This window comes from Chamaea fasciata, unplaced genomic scaffold (assembly GCF_029207755.1).
Source record: "Chamaea fasciata isolate MVZ Bird 193981 ecotype frontalis unplaced genomic scaffold, bChaFas1.0.hap1 SCAF_1, whole genome shotgun sequence".
NCBI classification, from domain to species: Eukaryota; Metazoa; Chordata; class Aves; order Passeriformes; family Sylviidae; genus Chamaea; species Chamaea fasciata.
This window is the reverse complement of record NW_027094086.1, coordinates 3,880,149-3,900,474: the sequence shown is the minus strand read 5'-3', so window position 1 is coordinate 3,900,474 and position 20,326 is coordinate 3,880,149. Positions and strand designations below refer to the sequence as shown.

At 40.0% G+C, this 20,326-nt stretch overlaps 1 long non-coding RNA gene across 1 annotated transcript; it reads left to right on the top strand.

Annotated features, from left to right (window-relative positions):
* Positions 1–16,418: 16,418 nt before the first annotated feature.
* Positions 16,419–19,354, top strand: LOC136301179 (uncharacterized). Its single transcript, XR_010723805.1, has 3 exons — positions 16,419–16,555; positions 16,683–16,753; positions 17,004–19,354. It is a non-coding gene; the product is annotated as an uncharacterized lncRNA (long non-coding RNA).
* The last annotated feature ends 972 nt before the right edge of the window (positions 19,355–20,326 follow it).

Here is a 20,326-nt window from a genome sequence, read left to right as displayed (position 1 = left end):
GGGCTCTTCTGCTGTCTGGACCTCCTGTACTCTTTACTCACTTGTTCACCTTCTGATGCCCCAACAGTGCCTGGAATAAAATAGTTAATACATGTGCTTGTGTTTGCATATGCACAGAGATCAGAACGCCCTTCCTACTCAAATTAATGGTTTAGAGATCTATTTGTCTACATACAGGTTCATTAAAAGAAAATAACAGCATGGACAAGAGGCAAGCACTCAGAAAAATAACCCCTCCACTCCTCTATTGCTGTCTCTACTGTCTCACCAGCATTGCCTTCAACAGCCTTTTACTGCTGTACATGAACTTGGTCATTTTATGGCTTCCCTACCCTTTATGATGTTTTCTTCTACTTGCTGTGGTACAGCACTACCCGTCATTCTCTGCTCCTCAGGGGGTCCATTAGTGTTTCATCCCTCTCTGGATCACAAACTGCTAGTCACAGAGAAGATGTCTTCACTTTCCTATCTTACGTCTCAAAAAATTGCAGGTAGTGATGGTAAAAGCAGGACTTGATGACAAAAATAAATAAAAGCAGCTCATTTAATCAATTGGCAGCACTTACAATAAAATTTAGAAAATGCACAACACACCAAAAGCAGGCACTTTATATCCCTAAATTTTGTTGAAAGGCTGCAAAAGTGTCTGAGAATTGTAAAAGTGTTTCTTGGTTTGTGGATAGCCACTCAAGTCACTGCAATTTCCTGATACTATAATAATAAAAGCCAGAAAGACTGCTCAACCCATCTTTTCAGATCAAATTGATTGACAGGAAGACTAATCCCGTGGAAACCACAGAATCTGCCCCATTTTCTTCTCGTACGACCCTCATGCATGACTGAGTCTCATTTACTTCTGCACAATTTAGTGTAATTACATCTCTCTATTTTAAGTAGAACTTTTTTCCTAGCAAAGGTGTTTTGAAAGATGTCTCTGGTAACTTCATGGGACTTTAGTCTCCGTACTGTAGAAAAATACAAACTCCATTCTTCTGATTCCTCCACTGTTTCAACCTCCTTCTCTGCTCATTTCTATATGCGGTAGAAAAGGGATGCAATTTCTATCTGGTACTGAGTTTCAGTCTCTGAATTCAGCTCCCCCACAGACAGGATTTTTGTTCAAATTAGTATCAGATCTTATGGAAAATAATCAAGACTGTTTCTGCCATCTGTACTGATTAAGGATAGGAAAGGGAAGTCTGGGGTCGGGCAAGCGGAGATGTTGATTCTTTAGTAAATGCATGGCAAGATGTTTTCAGCAAGAATAATTGAAATGCACGGTAGAACAGACTCATGCACAATGAGATGTCTCTGATTTTTCCTGTCATCTTGGGAAGCAGCAGAATTCCTGTGGCTGTTTTGGTTTGTGAGGCAGATGCTGACAAAAATCTATGCTTTCCCTAATCTCTATGCGTTGAATGATACATAAATAATTATGAAAGAACTCACTAACAGCTTCTCATTTTATGCCCAAGCTCTGTAAGGCAAGCCACAGGAGAGCACAGTGACACCATCATGGTGGCAGCAGGAAAGACAGGTCATGTTTTGTTTCTTCTTAATGTTTTTGCAATTTTGGAAGAGCTCCAAACTCTCCTGGAGTCCTGATTGCCACCAGGATCTAAGGCACATCACAGCCTCAGGGACAGAGACTTCACAGATGTTTTCTTTGTGAAGAAAGTGGACCATAGAATCATTCAGGCTATAAAAGACATCTAAGACCATCAAGTTTGACTGTTAACTCAGCACTGCCAAGCCCACCACTCAACCATGGTCCCAAGTGCCTCATCCACACGCGCCTTTTGAACACTTCCACGGACCACTCCCCATCCTGGGCATGTTCTTTCCCAGCTGTATTTCATTTTGCTGAGCAGAAATGGCCACTGCCACAGAGGCTGGGCCTGTCCTCGGGAAAAGGTCTGAAGACCAGGCTCTGAAAGCAAACCAGGGGTCTGGTGATGAGTGAGCAGAGCTCCCAGTTGAGATGCCGGCTGCAAACACTGCTGAACAGCAGGTTGTGCCCTCCACACTTCAGAGCTATTTTCTGTGCTTGCTTTTCATTCCCAATCTTTTCCTGCTGTACTGAAGCACTCCTGGAAATTATGAATGCTAATGGCACAGTGGCCAAGAGCAAAGCTGCCCAGCAGGAGGGGAGCTCTCAAGCCTTGTGTGAGGAATTTGCATTGCTGCAGCACCAGGGATTCTCATGAGAGGGTCAGGACTCTGTTTGGTGGGGATCTGTAGGAATAAAAAATAGCAGAGCTCTCAGTCTTGGGAATAAGGAACGTGCAACAGCATCTGAAACCAGTGTGAGAGAAGGTGTGAGAGTAAAGGAGGAAAACTGCCCACTAGGCACAGATAAAGCCACTTGTGCTGCTTAGCCTCAGCCAAATCCTTGTGAAGGTCTACCAAGGCTTCATAAGCATGAAAATTATACACAAACATGATTTCATAAAAATGAAGAGATAATATTAACAATGACAGTATTAAGGAATGGTTGCTTAGGATGGTTTAATTTCAAAATAGACCATGTTAAAGGTGAAGTGGGATGTTTACAGGCCACCTCTGATAAGAAAAGGAGCTTGAACACAGTATTATCTTTTAATTTAGGACCTGATTAAACGCTTGAAACTCACTTCCCACCTGGTTTTGGGTGTATATGTCTCAGGTCAGGATCTAACCCAGTAAATCTGAACAACCAGGTGACCCTTCTTAATTAAAGGGTAGCTTCAGGGGCACAGAAGAGAAAGGAGAAGGAGATGTTGCTTGATGAATAGAAGTATGGGATGCATAAATTAAAGCAATTTATAATTAACATTTTCAAAGTTTGTGCTTTCTGTCTGGTTGTTGTTTAGGCCATTCTCTGACAAGAGTTCTTCCATGTGCAGAAAATAACACAAAGAACGTTGTCCACTTTGTTTTAAAAAATTTGAAACCTGGTTTTTATATCTAAACTCTTACATGAAAAGCAAAACAAAAATCTCATTTTACATCCTGCATGCAATTCCTTTCCTTATAGGAAAGTACTTCTGCGGCATCTAACTCAGAAGTTCATGGTTACAGAGAAGAAATTTTGGATGACCCACGGGCTAAGGTACAGCTACCTGTTCAGGCTGTGGGACTGGCAGTCACCCAGCCCAGAACAGCTTGAGGATCTGGGCAATGGAAACAGAAAATGGAGCCACAGAAAACATACTCTGCTGGTTCCTGCAGGTCTGATGTGGAGAAACCCCTTGGTCTGCTCAAAATTAGGCATGCAAAATTCCCATTGTGCAGCTTCAGCTTTTGTAATTGGCGTAGAAGAGCTGAAAAGGGTGAGAATGCTGTAGAAAAGCTGGGCTAGAAAAGATTTCTGGTCAAGCCATTTCCTCAAGAGGGTACTGACTTCAGTTCAAACCATGCCAGTCTAACCTTTCCTTAAACATCTCTGCTGACAGAAATCTTGCAGCTTCCCCATTAGAAGGATTTCTGTAGGCTTTTGCTTTCTTTTCCCAATTTCTTTGTAAAATTAAATTCTTTAAGAATTTTCTGTGTCTCTCTTAAGCAATCAGGTGTTTTTTTTTTTTTTTTTTTTTTTTTTTTTTTTTTGTGTGTGTGTGTGTGTGTGTGTGTGTGTGTTTTTCAGTTTTTTTGTTTTGTCTGTATTGTTGCTTCTGCAGAAAGACCAGATTTCAGCTGTGGCTACAAGTAGATAATATAGTTATGTGATGTGATCTTTTTAAGGAGACTTGTATGTTTATCTAAAAATAGAAACAGTCAAAAGGACCTTTTAAAAAGTTTTTTTAATTAAGACTTTTATCAGGTCATTACATGAAAATTCCTCTTTTAATGAGAGAATGTCATATTCCTTTAGGTTAATACTGAAAAAAAAAAAAACAACCAACACCTGGGGGAGTTTTAGACATTAGACAGTTAATTGTCTGTAAAACTTCTTTTCCAAAATCTGGGGAGCCTTGTGTTGCTAAGGAATGGTAAAAGATTTGTTGCACTTCTTTAGTATTGAAATCTCAGATACCTGATTGGGAAAGGCACAGGTTAGCAGAGTATTGTGACACTCCATCAGAATTCAAATCACACAGCAAGAACTACTAGCATTTCTTTCTAGTTTCAAATAATCTTTCCTTCATGCTTGATTTCTCTCTAGAGCACAACAAAAGGACAGCCTTTAACAGCATAGGAGTCCCATCACAAAGTTCTCAAGGGATGTTGGCATGAATTCTGATTTTGGTGAATATCCCATGGTGGGCATTTGTAAAGGAGAGCATTGCTCAGGTGTTTTTGGCTCAATGTTTTGACTCAGCCTTATCCTGCCTTCTCTCCCAGAGTCTGCAGTGACTCAGGGTACAATTACAGTTCCTTGGATTACACATCTTGAATAGATGAATAAAACACTGAATGACCATAAAACCACGGAGAAATTTGGGTTGGAAAGGACCTTAAAGATGACCTAGTTCCAACGCCCTGCCACGGGCAGGGACACCTTGCACTAGACTGGGTTGCTCCAAGCCCTTCCAGGCTGGCTTTGAACACTTTCGTGGATGGCATCCACAGGTATTTGCTGTGCCAAAAAGCATTAGCAAAGGCAGAGCTGTGGGAAGGGCATGTAAGAAAGGACCCACAAAGTTGTTTTGGGAGGGAATTCACATCCAGCTCAGTGCTCTGGACAAGTTTAAATGGGATTTATTGCTCAGCCAGGGAGCTGTTTGTGAGGTTGGGATCTGTACATCCAACTCCTGAACTGCAATCTGAGTTCTGCCAGCAAACAGTTTCTCCAGAGCTTCGTGGCTGACAAATACATCCTGTGATTGCTGTTCCTGAGGGCAGATCCTGGGCCAGGGTTAATGGAAGTAAGTTCAGTTTAATTTTTTTCCTCAAAACTTTCTGAGCAAGCAGCTCCCTATCCTCTGGCTTGAAAATACAAACCCAGTGATGGACTTGCTGTGGGTGAAAATTTTTAAAGCAGTGCTGATCTCTCTAGAGGTGTGTGGGAGTTCTCTTAGACCTCTGTTTTAACAGACTCCAATTACCAGTGCCCTTGTATCTTTATTTAACCCAGTAGCAACTCTGACAGTGGCCAAGGGGATGCAGCTGCTGAGGCTTTCTGTGAAATATCCAGGAGCTGGAGAGTGTGTCTCACATTTCTGTTTTGAAAATGCCTTGGTTCTGCTAACCTGTTCAAAGTCAAGTTCAGGAATTGACACTGATGTGGAATTAGTTTGTCAGATATTTACATCACCCTTTAACATGCTTTCCTTTAAACCTGCAAATGTCTGGAGCAATTTTATGAGGTAAGAGCACAATGTTCTCCTAAGCGCAAAGACCATTTGAGCAATGTAAAAAGTGATTTTTCAACCATTTGATCTTTTGATGCAAAATCTCGGGGTATTGATAAACTCCAAGTGAAGTCCAGGTTAAGTTATTGCCAATACCAGTTTCTGAAAAGTGACCTGAGGATGGTTCCAGTTGTGCTGTTATGCAGCCCTGAAAGCCTCTGAGGTATTGCCCAGAGAAGCTGTGGCTGTCCCATCCCTGGGAGTGTCCCAGGTTGTTTGGGGCTTGGAGCAAGCTGGGATAGTGGAAGGTGTCCCTGCCCATGGAACGAGACCAACTTTGAGATCCCTTCCAACCCAAACAATTCTGTGATTTTCACAAACCCAACAAATCCACTGCCTCATCCTGTCACAGATTCCACCTGCCTGTGGGTTCTTGGATGTTTGACTCTACACTTCTTTTCCTTCTAAACAAGATCTCCTGTGATATTGACAGGGCTGAAAATCCAGAGGTGGCAGTAATGTCACTTTCCTTAGGTGGTGCCTTGCTCAGTGTTGGAAACACCAGGCTCACCTTGCAGGCACTGCAATAGAACAGACATTATCAGCCTGACTGATTTTTAACATCTGAGTAATACCCTAAGATGAACTATTTTTTTCTATTGACTCTAAAAGCACATTTACTTCTAGTTCAGGTGTAGACCTTTGGACCTTTTGATGAGATGAACCCAAATCACACAAGGTTTTGACTGAAGAATGTAATTTTATTTGAAAATGTTGTAAATCAATAATTTTAATATGAGGTGCTTTCTCTGAGGTGCCATTTTTAAAGAAAGAAAATTTTCCTCTCTTCCACTTTTGGTTTGTCCTTTTTCCTTTGGCTCTTGTTCCTCCTTTTAATTTTTTTTTTTTCTCCAGCTATGACTGCATAACATCCATCTTAAAGCAGTTTCCTAACTTTTTCTGCACTTTCTACTCAAAGTGTAAGAAAGTTCAGGAAAAGTTAAGCATAGAATTGCTTTCACATACTAATATTTCATGAGATGGCCAAGAAAGAATTTAAAAAATTTTTCAACAAAAGCTGATCTTATATTTTCAACAAAATGCTAACTTTTAATGAACTAAAGAGTGATGAACTCCAGTTATAACAATGAACTCTAATTATCCCACTTCATATTTTCATCTGTACTCAGGCTGACTGCAAATGTTGGCACAATGAGGTCTATTTTACTGACATATCCAGAAATAGTTTTATCTATAAAATTCCAATGACATTGACTAAAGAACAAGTTGTTCAATTCTTGGAAGAGCTTTTTACTTAAATGTTAGTCTTTTCTTTGTCTGTAGAAAGGACAGATAGTTAAATGAATGAACAAAAATAACAAGAGACAATGGAGAGACCTGGAGAATAAATGGTATTCATGGTTTGGAGTTAATCCAAACACTCTGTTGTGCTGTGATGATCTCAATGGCAATAACTCTGATCTGCTGCTGGTGAAAGGAGCTACAAGAAAGAAGGAGAGGGGCCTTTCACAAGAGCATGGAGTGACAGGACAAGGGGAAATGGTTTTAAACTGAGGGAAGGTAGGTTTAGATTTGATACTAGGAAAAAAATTTCTCTGTGAGGGTGGTGAGGCCCTGGCATAGTTTTCCCAGAGAAGCTGTGGATGCCTCATCCCTAGACGTGCTCAAGGTCAAGTTGGATGGGGCTCTGAACAACCTGGTTTAATGGAAGGTGTCCCTGCCCATGGCAGGGGTATTGGAATCTGATGATCTTCAAGGTCTTTTTCCAATCCAAAGTATTTTGTGATCCTATAATTTGTTTTGTAGTGTTAATACACAACATGTGAACAATTCAGAAACCTGAAAAAAACCCTCAAGTGCCATTTCAGGCACCATGGGGTGATAACAGGGGGGAGGATGGTGTGAAGATGTGGGGTCCATGCTGAGACACCACCAGGGGCAGCATGTGCAGTTCTGACATCTGGAGAGATGCTGCTGGAATTTAATAAGGTGAAACACATGCAATTAAGGAATTTAGATTTCTCTGATGTCAGAGAGAGCAGCTAATTGGATGTTCAGCCATTTACTGGGTGTGCATGTTTTCTTTCTGAATGCAAATTCCTGCTGGGCATAAATCCCTAGCAGGAGAAAAATTAGAGGAGGAGCCTGGTGGTTTATGCTTAAACTGTAGAAAAATTGAACTTGGCTCTGTCTTCTTTCATTTCTTTGTGCAGGAGCTGGTATAGGGGGATCACTGCTAAGGTGCAATTATTACTATTAATGAAATAGCATATAAAAAGTGTCCTTTTCTCTCTAAGACCTACCGAAACATTTTAATTTAAATAGTACACAGAGAAGCTTATTTTGAATCCTTTTAATTAAAAAATAACTAAACTCCTAGTCTGGGTATAAACCTGAAAAAAAATTTGAGCTCAGTGAGCCTCACCAAAATTTCAGCTTGGTAAATATGCAAATCCCAAAGTGCTGCAGCACTCTGTTAGAACATGATCTAATCACTGAAAACTTATTGCTGGTTAATATGCTCATGCTAACTTTTTAATGGTGAGTCTGCACATTTTTGGGGGGAATATTTGAAATGGGGGTGGTTGGGAAGACTATGCAATCAGCCACCTTATCTTTAACTTCTCATCCAATTTCCATTCTAGAAGTATTTAATGGAGAAGCAAAGCATGTTTAATTGATTGCCATTAAAATCTTCAAAGGAACAAGCAAGATGAAAGTTGTTTCTAATTACTGCATTATGATGTAAGCTTAACGATATGACACTTCTCCAAATTGATTTTATTAGAATTTAAGATGAGGAATTAATTGAGTTGCTGTATTGATCCATTTTATTTTCCCTCCATTTAACATGTCCAGTGGAAAAAAAAAAAAGCTATTGAGCTGTGGAATAGTAATGAGGACTTAAGAAGGAAAGTCGAATTGAAGATGGATTGGCCAATAAAAATAACTTACAAAACTATAGTGTGATGGCAGAATATAGTGGCAAAGACCAATTTATCTCTAGGATAATTAGAGTAAATTAAGGTTAATTCTTTTGTCATTTAACTGCTATTTTTTGTCTTGCTTCATCCTACCTGTTTGTTGTACTAGAATAACTGCTTTCCTGGTAAGCAATATTCTGAAAATCTCCATCCAGTTCTGCAAAATTTGCCTGTGAAGATCTTTTTAGAATTACCTCCTAAAACCTAAAAACCTCTTCCATGCATATGTTTGATCTTTCTTATAGTTCTTCTAAAGGGTATTTAAGATTGTTTTATTGGTCTGCTTCTCCTAGAACATGATTCCTGATCTTTTCCTTGCATGTCAGTACAAGACAGGTGCTATTAGGAAATATAGGTGCTTAGAAATATAAGGCATTAAATTATTTTTGGCTGATAGTTGTTTTTTGTGTTGTTCTGGGATAACTGTCCACAACTTCAGAGAGTCATGGAAAGGATGATATAGGGATGGATCTTTGGAGATAATCTATACAACCTCCTCAAGAAGGTCTGGTGAAAGCAGACTGCAAAGGACTGTGTCCCGTTGGTATCTGTATGGATGGAGACTGCAATCAGACCACTTCCTCTCATTTCTTTCTGAACCACAAATTTCAAAACTTAGTGAAAAGTGTTCTGAAGGCAAAATGCTTCTCCAGAAGTTTGTTGCTGCAACTGAGATTTGAGGAGCACTGTTTTGGCTTTGATGCTTCTTTTGGGAAAATTAACTGTTATGGCTGAGATTTCAGAGTTCACACTGATGCTTTCTCTGTCTTTCCTATTGATTATGCTAACTGGAATATTCTGTGTATACAGAGAGATTGCAGTGTAATTAAATACATGATTTATAATTGCATTTTAAGCTCTGGAACAGTTTAGGAGAAGCTGTTTCTATTTGAGCCTCCAAGCTGTAAATTCTCACCTGATTTCTGCTAATACTTAAAGCTGCAACACAACTTAGAAAGAAATGAGAATGGACACGCTTGGAGGTGTTAACTGTAACAATGCCTGGGTTTCCTTGGAATTATATCTCTTCATCAAACATTGATATCTTTCCTTGAGGACAGAAATCCCCACATTATTGATGTTCTCATTCCCTGTGCAGAGGGAAGAAAAATTGTAATGGAATGGTAACTTAAACAACAACAATAACAACAATAATAATAATTATTAATAATAAAAAAAAATCTGGAATTAGACCTCCTCTCTTCCATTGGAAAGACTCTGGCAAAGGAATAATGATGTCAGCTTTCCAGCCAAGGGGGGCTCTGAGAGAATTTGTTTCTTTTGCCACTAAATTATTTACACAAGATGCTGATGGCTTTACATTCTAGCTTTCGTATGGCATTAGTATATAACTCTGAACTTCATATAAAGTGTTAGCAAGTTCTCCTCACAGTGTGGTTAGACAAAACAACCCTTTTCCAGCCAAGAACCAAGGACACCATTGCAGCTTCAGGCCCAAAAAGTATAAACAGCAAATTGAGGAGAGCAGTCTGGGAGGATGGGACTTCATAACCTGTAATTGGACAATTAACCCCAATATGCAAATGGACCAAAACTTACAGAAGTGTGAAAAGTCATGACCCATTGTCCATCTTGGTTGTAGCCTCGGCCAGGCCCTTGTACTGCCCAAGGTGTATCCTCTGAAAGCCTTTTAATAAATACCTACTTTATTCCTTTAACACTGTCTGGCCTCTGTTCTAGGCAGCCTCTCCAGGCATCGATGCAAAGCCAGTTTATTTGCAGCCATGTAGCAGTATCTTATCAAAGCTCTATTGATGTAGTTCCTTTGTTAAAACCACGAATGGCCTCTTATTCCAAATAATCAGATCATGGTTTCTCACACATTTACTAATAAGTGACATTAGCATTAATTGGCAAAGTGATTGCAGAAATAGAGTGTTGTATTCAGGAAAAACTTTAATGAGCTTCTAGAGCATCAAAGACTCTTGGAAGTTCAGAAATTGCCCATTTCTGATGCTCAAAATCAACTGAAGCTACTGGCATTTGGAACATTGCACTACAGGAGTGTGTGTTCAATAACAGCAAGGGAAATAAAAATAAGCAGCAAATATCTCAGAATGTGTCTTTTTTTTTTTTCAATTAATTTTTCCATTCAAACACCAGGTGTAAAGCCAAATAATTGTGTTAAATTTGAAGTGAAATGTTGACTACAGAAATTCACAGTGAAGAAACAGACCTGAGATGCAGCCAGAAAACACTCATTAAACGAGTAGTGATGGCGTGGTAGGGTAAGTAAGTAAACTTTAAAAAGTTTTCCCAGTGGTAATTCTCAAATTCCTTTTCATTTAGATGTTGCAGAAATATGGTCTTAGCTCCCAAATGGGCAGGTACCTGCTTCACCAAAGAAGCACAGAACAGCTGCTGAGTGAACACAAGTCTTGATTGCTTAAAATTAAAAGTAAATGTAAGAGCTGTGAGTCTTTATAAACACAGAATGTAGCTCTGTCTCTTTCACTTACCGTCTGGCTGAGAAAAGAAATCTGATGGAGCACAAGAGTGTTTGATTAACCCCTCTAATCTGCAGTGCCAGTGAGAAAGGTTCCAGAAAAAAGCTTGGAGGATTGGCAGAAAACTTCAAGTGCCTTGATTGTATTTTGTTCCTACTGTTGGTAGTGACACCATGAAATTGTTATGAAATTTGCCGTGGGTGTGCCCGCACACACAGACACACTTTTGTGTGAATTTCTTAAAAAAAACCCAACCCTGGAGGCCAGGAGAACTATTTCTCTTCCAAAGAGTAACTGCTTTCATGGCTTGCATAGTCAAAAGGTGGAAATAAACCAGTACTTTATGACTCCTAGAATAAATTGCTTCAATTTATCTCCTCCCTGAGCATTTGACCAAAGAATGGTGCTAAGTGAGAGCTAATGAATTCACCAGGGAACGAAAACAAAGTAAATACATTTTGTGAAGGATCAATTAGGGGCTGCAGTCTCTATCTCTGTGCCCATTTTCCTCTCTTTCCCACTCATTTGTGGATTTTGTCTCTGCAGAGCAAATAAGGTTGGATCACTGCTCCTGAAACTGGTACATGCTTGCCTAATGAGTGGAGCAGGGGAATTATGCACTGTAGTGTCTGTCATTCTTGCAAATTTTTTCCCAGATCTATTGGCATGGATCTGAGCAAGCACACACATTAATCTATGCCCAATTCACTGAATTATTCCTGTAATTAACTGTGATGTGCCTGTCAAAATAGAGGTGGGAAAGCCATTGAATTTAGGTAAATGAGGCTTGAGTGGTGTGCTATACCAAAGGTAAAGTTCCCTTCACCAAACTTCAGCTTTTAAGCGTGAGTTGAAATCTAAACTGTCCAGGTTCCCTCAATAGCAGTTGGGAAAGGGATAGGAGAGCCTCCAGAGAGAGCTGGTGCTAAGTTAACAGTTGGACTCGATGATCTCAGGGGTCTTTTCCAACCTTAATGATTCTATGATTCCACAAAATGGCTTCTTACATTATCTAAAATTTTCTCTCCCTCCTTGCTCTTTCCAGTTTATGTTTGGTCCTTGACATCAATGTCTTCACTGCCACAGAAAAAAGTGCCCAAGTATTTCCTAAATATTTTTGATGACCTCTTTCTGTCAACACCTCTCTAGAGAGAGCAGGAAGCATTGGGAATTCAGCACATGAACAGCATGATTACAATTCTGCTTTTTCTTCAGGGTGCTTAATATCCGTACAGTCTTGTATGCATACATATTTAAATGCTACATGCTTCTTTTTAGCAATAGACTGCTGGTGGCTTGAAGTGCCCATAAAACTGCTGGAAAGTGGCAGTGCCAATTAATCTGTTGACAGATTTGTTGTTTAAATATTAATGGGATGTTAAGCAAATTTTGGCTGCTGTACTGGGATCCTTCAGAGTGCCTTCCTCCAAAGACCTGAGGATTTCCACTCACTGAAAATGTCCTGGACACTGCAGGATGGGAAGGTTAGCATAAATTTTCTGTCCCTTTTTCCCCCACAGCTCCTAATCACACCATAAATACCATCTACCCCGTGAAAAAAAGATTTATAAAAGTCTTACACAGAATGTAAACCCCTTATAGCAATAAAAAATTGAGTTGTGAGTTCATAGAGGGTATAGCAGGGAAAGGTTTAACTCCTGACTGCTTCACCTTGGCAGTGAAATGAGAGGCGAAACTGGGGTGCTGAATTTATCTGCTCAGTTGGTGATGTGGGAAACCCTGGAAAGGCCTCTGGAGAAGAAGGAAATTTTGGTGCAAGATGAAGATGAGCTTGTGCTGCATGACCCATGAGTGCTGTGCCAGGGTGAATTTGGCTTCCTTGGGACTCGAGGGTGCAGAGAGTTAGAAACAGGAGGTTGGTGGAAAGCAGGTTTGGCTCAGTCCTGTCCATGAAAAAAAAATGGGGTAAAAAATAAGGACATTGATTTCTTTACTTTTGATTTCCCTCGCCAAATACAGGGACCTTAAAGAGGCCCTGGAGCCCACAGAGACTGACTGATCATGTGAACTGGGACATCAGATTGAGCCAGCAGGAATATGACAGTAAAGACGCCTCCTGCTCTGCAATTTCAGACTGCTGCTTTTCCCATTTTCTTTTTCCATCAAGATCATTTGTGGTTCTGAACAGTTTCTTGTTGTCATTTCATCCTTTTACCTCTTTTATTCCAATGAGTTTCATATCTCTGAACCCATCCATCACATTTCAATTCAGTCTTGCATTGCTGCTGGAAGCGTCCCAATTTAATTTCTATTATTTTAACACATGACATAATAGTATGAACATAATTTGTTGACTGTTTCAAACTGCACATTCTTTTTATTTAATGAAGGTTGTGATAAAAACTTCTTTGAAAATTTTGAAGTATCCTTCTGTAATCTTATTGCCCAGCAACCAGAATAATAATAATTTATTGATTTTGCTATAGGTTCAGTCCTAAATATTGGTCATTCATTTGGCCTGCACATTGCAGTTCTTTTGTTACAGCTTTAACAAAATATGGAAGAAAAAGAAGATTTTTTAAAATACTAATTGAAAATAATGACTCAGGAAAACCAAGTCGATAGATTTTGGATTTTGAATTTTTCAGAGTTTAAAAGGGTTTTTCACAGGGGCTGTGAGCTTTCCCTGTCTGGAATATTGTTTACAGAAATCAGCATGGACAAAAGTTCAGTATCGCTCCACAGTTCATCTCTTGCAGCTGCTCCTCTTTCCTGAATTACAGTTTCCTGAGTTGAGCTGTTACAAAGATTCCCCATTTTATTTCAGTAAAAGGCACAGTACAGACATGGCTGGAAGAGAAGAGGTGGATACAGCTTGAAATGAAGTCTCAGATCTCTCAAATCACAGCCAGATGAGAGCATTTGGGTCTCCTGGGTCCCTGTTGCTTCCACTGTAGACATTCCTCTTAATCTGAATATTCCATTTGTTTTGCTTCCTTTCAAAATAAATCGTGAGATCTGGTTTTTGACTTGAGATTAAATAAAAAGGAGTAGATAGCCAGAGAAAAAAGGCTCACTAAAACAAGAAAATGTATAGGTATCTGTGGAATAAAAGCTAATTTACCTCAAAAAAAAATCCATAATAAGGTATTGATTACAGTTTTTACTATGAGATTGCTGCTGAGTCAGGGACAGCTTCAGTAAATAATACCAAAGATCAAAAGTTTTCAAGCTTTGGTTTCACAGAAAAGGGTGATAATTACAGTCTGGAGCAGTTTAAACAGATTAATAACCTCTCTTAGAGAAATATAAACCATGGGGATGGCATGTTCTTCTCTAGGCAGACGAGATTTGGATATTAAAAAAAATAGGTGACATAAAACCTCATGTAATTTTCTTTTTTTTTTTATTTCCTTTATGTGCGTACCCATATTTTTTATTTTATTAGTTTCATTTGGTTTTTGCTGTGCTCCAATTTTCTGTTGCACAGAGAAATGTTGTAACAGTGGCAGTTTTGACAAACCCACTGCGGGGTTTTTTTGTTGTCAGGTTGTGAACTTCTGATGCCTCTGGTTATTTCCTCACACCTCTGATCACTTTGCCTCATGTCCTTTCCTTTTGTAGGGGAGAATGCAAACCTAAACAAATGCAAGGTAAAATCAAACTCCATATTTTCACTATTAATATAAATATGGTCAGCATGGTCCCATTTTTCAATGAAGTCTGTGCCTGGTTAACTGTAAATTAATATTTCAGGCTCCACACACAGCTCTCTCATGCCCTTTCAGATGCTTTTGAGGATGTCTCATGGCCTCCAAGTGCTTCTACTGAAGGTTTTGCATCACCAAGAGGTTTTCTGCCCCAGCTGTCAGTGCTGGGCAGGCATCTCCCACACCAAAGTGCCTCAAAGGCACAAAAGGTTGGAGTGCATGGTGAGAGTGAAGACACAGGCAGTGTTCACAGGAGATCTTTCTTAGCACATTCAGGATGCTTCCACCTTATTAACACAGTGCAGAGGTAATTTTCAGGCTGCTACAGCCCTGGGTTTACCAGGTAAACCAGGTGAATTAACAAGAGGGGAATTAAGCAGCAAATATAGAATAATGATTCCTAAAGGTGGGCACTGTGTTTAAGGGGTGCTGTGGACTCTGCAGTGCTGGCTGTTGGCACACAACTGTCTGTTGCTGCCTGAACATCAGTATTTGGAATTTCTATTCACCTGAGTAATGAATATGCAAATGAGAAGTCTGTTACTGAGCTGGTTTGGTGACCCTGGAAAGGAGAAGCAAACAATGGGAGGAGAGAAGCAACAATGGCTGCATAAATAAAAAAATCCCTGTAGTTCTCACCACTGACATGGAGAAGGACTCAACTCCTTACCCAGTCATCCCATCAGGATGGGGATAGCTCTTCCCAGAAACATGGAGTTGTTTGGGTTGGAAGGGACCTCAAAGATCATCAAGTTCCAAACCCCTGCCATGGGCAGGGACACCTTCCATTATCCCAGGTTGCTCCAGGCCTCCTCCAACCTGGCCTTGGACACTTCCAGGAATGGGGCAGCCACAGCTTCCCTGGGCAATCTGTTCCAGGCGCTCCCCACCCCCACAGTGAATATATTTTTTCTAAAAAGGAATCTAAATCTGTTTTCTTCCAGTTTAAAGCCATTTCCCCTTGTTCTGTCACTACATGCTCCTATAAATAGTTTTTGTTTCCTTCTGAAAAGAAGTTCTGGATCTCAGTCTAAACCTGCTCTTGGATTTGAGAGTCTTGCTGCTCATGTGCTGAGCTGAAAAGGTTCCCCTAATCTTTTGGCCATGGGTGGTAAGTGCAGAACCTGCAAAATGTGTTAAGAAGCACTGAAGTTCTTGTTGTAACCTCACTAAACTCTTTTTTGTACATTTAACAAAGTTGGTTTTCAATTCTCTTGTAACTTCCCTTATTCCATAGAATTCTCGCTGTTTCAAGGGAGAACTTGGCCAGCAAACTTTGTAACTTCTGTGGAAAAAGAGTGTTGTATCACATTTTAATAGCTTCATCTAAAAAGAATTCCTTAATAGGCAGGGGTTTCCTGCCAGGAAAGGAAAAGAAAGATCAGCACCATTATTACTCTGGTGCTTTTAAATTTTTTAAAATTAATTTTCCAGGACATTTCTCTTGAGGAAGACCTTCTTTCATCAGGCATATCTTGCTTCCCTCTTCTGCAGAGACACTAAAACCAGTCACGTGTGTTACGGTGAAATACAGTTTTGAAATATTTTTTTTGCTCAGAATGGAATTTTCTTATTGTTTCTTTCCATATGTATTTTTGATGTTTTATAGTTCCAAGAAGAGTTAACAAATATGAGACAAGGATAATGGATTGCATCTTTTGTGAACAGGGATTTGTGGTGTGGACTTTGACTTCTGCCACCTCAATGGACCTCAACACGATTTTCACAATCACTCCTGATAGTGGTACCCCATGGCTGGAAACCATCACCACTGGGAGAAACAGGCTCTTTAAACCAGAAAGTTTTGGATTAATGAGACTTCAAACCTGTAATAAGTTAAACCACTGAAACAGGTGAATCTTTCTCCAGAGCAAACACCTGAAGGAGCAGAATGTGGTGCTGCTTGTAGCTAATAATCAAACAATGGCAAATACAGATTATTTCCCTCCAGGAAAACAGAACAGATGGTGCAAACCGACTTTTAGAGCCAAAGCTACAGATAAATGTCAAGCAGGAAGCAGTTGGATTAAGAACAGAACTTAGTTAATGTTAGGTCCTGAGAGCATGAAGAAAAAGCCATGATTTTCAGACTTGTTTTATCACGCAGCAACAGAAACATCTTAACCAGATACATCTGCAAGGTTTGGGAGATCTGCCTTTATAGAATTTGCGAAGCAGGTTCCTTGTGCTGGGCTGGTGAAAGGAGGGTTTGCTGTCTGTGCCTGGCCCAGGGAGATCTGCAGAGATGCTCATTATTATCCATTTTAGGATCTAAGACTGGACCTGCAGAACTTTTGGAGGGATTCAACTTAATTCATAATGCCAGGACTTGAGCATGGGTAAGTGTCATGACCTGGATATAAAGGTAGATGCTGTGACCTGGATAAAAAATAATCATTTGATTTCCAAGATGGAAGGACAGTAAAATCTGTGTTAAACAGCAGTGTCTGATGAATTTTTTGAGGGTTTTCCTGGTTTGGAGACTGTTTTTCCAGACGCATCAACTGTCCTAGAAATGGAAAAAATGTAGCAGCCCAGGCACTGGGTGAAGGGCTGGACTCTCATCCTTGTACCACCTTTACCTTTCAGAATGACGGAGAAGCTGCATCATCTTGAAGAGTCTGACGTAATTCAAACATGGGAGAAATTATCTAAATCTTCATTTTGACTGACATGAAACCACTCCACAGCTGTCAAAACCCCCCTGTCTCATTCTTCTGATCTCTGAACTGGCCAGATGTGTTTGCCCACAGAGAGGGCAAACACCTCATCAGTGTATTTAAACACCCTGTGTGGGGACGTAAAGAAGATGTAGTCAGACTCTTCTCAGTGGTGTCCAGTGACCAGGATGAGAATTAATAGGCATGAAGAGTAGTATGGGAAATTCCTATAAATACAAGGAAAAATGTTACTTGTAGGGAAGGTGAGGCAAATATTGATGCTTGTTACCTTGGTCAAAGCCAACTGGTTTGTACTACTGTGACATTTATTAATTTTTTTCTGCTCTCATCCTCCTGCAGCCCAGAGATTCTCAGCTTCATCACCAGAAGTGTTGGAGCCCACTTTAATAACAACCTCATTTAATGCTTGATATGGTGCTCAAAGAACCTTTTAAGCATGGGATTGTTTATTTACAAATGTGCTTTGATAGCAAAAGTGGAGTTTACTGAGCACTGAACAGCAACAAGAACAGCATAAAGATGGTGTTCACCCTAATATTATACATTAGCTCATCAGGATGAATATTATTTTGATAAATACTGGACAAATTAATGGGCATTATCCTGTTGTGATTGGAAATGATTATATGGATTTTTCGGCTGAGTGAAACTTCTGCACATGACAAAAGATGCTTGGCAACAAATATATCATCCCTGAATAAATCTACTGCTGTGCTGTTGAGAGTGATGCTGGATGGGTAGGAGATGAAGTAGGTGGTTCTTCCAGTTTTGGGAACATGGAGTTCTGTGCCTGCATTTGTTTTCTCAGATTTAGCAGTCCTAGATATAATGCTATACCATGCTGGAAGTGTTCCCAAAAACATGTAGCTGTGTTGCTTAGGGACATGGTTTAGTGTTGGGCTTGGCAATGCTGGGTAAATGGTTGGACTCAATCTTAGGGGCCTTTTCCAACCTTTTCTGTGATTCTGTGCCATCTGTTTCAGTTCATTTGTTTTTATTTGTCCATCTCTGGAGGAAGCAAAAACTGTCAATTCAGCATTATCCAAATGTCTCATGGCACTTTTCCTCCCTCCCTTTGCAAGGTGGGTGGAAGACACAGCAGTGCAAAGGCTGAAAGATGCTGACCAGTCTGCTCTATACACCAATGACATCTTCACATGGTCAGAAGGAACAGCTGAAGTTATCTAATTTGATTTCCCATAGCAGAGAAACCAGGAGTTTTCCTGGACTTCATGATAATTTGAACAACACCTTGACATTTAAGGAAACCCCTTCCCCCTGCTCAGTAATGGAGAATCTACTGTGACTTTAATAAGTTTTGGTGCTTCACTACCCTTGCAATTAAAAGCCTTAACTTCATTTCCCTCTGCACTTGCCAACATTAACCTTCTATTTGCTTGATAGACACTTTTCCAACATACAGGAAACCAAATGATTCTTTGGGTGCATGGTACAAGCATTTTTAAATTTGTACTCAGTGTTCTGCTAAGCTGAAAGCACCTGTTATACATTTTCCCTTCACAGAAATTTATAATCTCATTATGGCCCCTTTAACTTTCTTTTGCTGAACTAAAGAGATCAAGCTCTTTCTGTTTTGCATGCAAAGGTTCATTTTGTGCCATTATATCATATTTTGAACTTTGGGTGATTTGCAATGCTCTTTCTTGCACCAGGGGCTATTGGAACTAAATGGAAGGGAAATAATCTTAACATACCCCCCTAATCTATTCTGATTTGCACAATCAAAGTCTTTATTAGCCTTTCCATCTACAGCATGGAGAAATATATTGCAGAGAATTGCAAGTTAGACTAAACATCGCTTATTCCACAGGAAATTAATTACTCCAATGACACCACATGTAGCATAAGAAACTATCTTGTAAAACAGTAGTTCAACATTTATGAACTATGGGAAAGGTCTTCAAACAGTCCTAGTGGGTCAAAATTATGCTGGCTGAAGAAATACTACCTTTGTTTTATGTTACTATATGGAATAATAGTATAAATAGGCTTCTATTTGAGTTGTACCCCAGCAGATGTGATGAAGGGCAATGCAGTGGCATTTAAAAAAACTCCCTGAAATACTCTATCTTGCCCAGCCTTGACTGGTTAAAGCTGCAGAATACCCTTTTCATGATAACTCTCCCCAGCAATTTGAGGAGTTCTCATCTCTCTTACTTGTTTTTGGTGCCTAATTGCACGGTTTTGTTATTCTTTTGACAAATCACTCCCTGATTTGTTAAAATAATTCTCCCTTTTCCCTGCACACTGGCAATGAGAAGAGTCAGCCTCTTCAGTGTCTCTAGTCTGATGATCCTGTGGTTTTTTCTTCTGCTATCTGCAATTTCTTTATGCTGTTATACCATGGTATCAGATTTATGTCTGTATTTCCACTGTAAGCTAAAATAAAGTACTACAGCCTGTTCTGGACTCTGTTGTCTTGATTCTAGCAACTTGAGGGACAATGTGAAATATTGGCAGAGAAGCTGTTTTTGCCCCAGCCCTGGAAGCATTGAAAGCCAGGTTGGATGGGGCTTGGGGCAACCTGGGATAGTGGAAGGTGTCCTTGCCCATGGCAGGAGTTTGGAACTAGGTGATCTTTAAGGTCCCTTTCCTTTTGTGATTCTGTGTTTTTATATTTGCTTTTCCAGAGGGATTTGAAGTGAGGCTGGATAATATTTTTTTCAGCTCATTAAGGTTTTCCAATAGCAACTGGTAAACACCAGAAACATGAAGTGATGGCAGGATCTGCCATCCAAAAAGCAGTGCAAACAAGAGGCTCTAACAGTCTTTGCATGGTGGGATTGCATTTTGCACAGGAGTATTGGCACAGCAGCAGCAACCAGCACAAATCACTGCACAGCCAGGCAGAGCGTGTAATAACACCACAGTTCTCCAGGCTCATTTCTGCACATTAAACTCACCACTCTCTGTCACAAACACATGAATAATGCATTGGTTCAGCAACAAAGTTGGCAAGCTGAGGCTCATCAGGATTGGATTTCTTTCTTCCCTCCTTCACAGAGATCAGAAGCCTCAAAGGAAGCTTTGTGGGAGGTACTGATAGAAATAGTGGCCAGAAATCATTTGCTCTTCCCAAGTTGCTGCCAGGATCTGGTGTGAAAAATCCAGGGACATAATAAGCCCCAGGAAACTGAGGTATCCAAAGGAACATGATTCCCTGGACAGGAACCCTTCTAGGAAACACCTTTACCTGTTTGCTTCTTAATC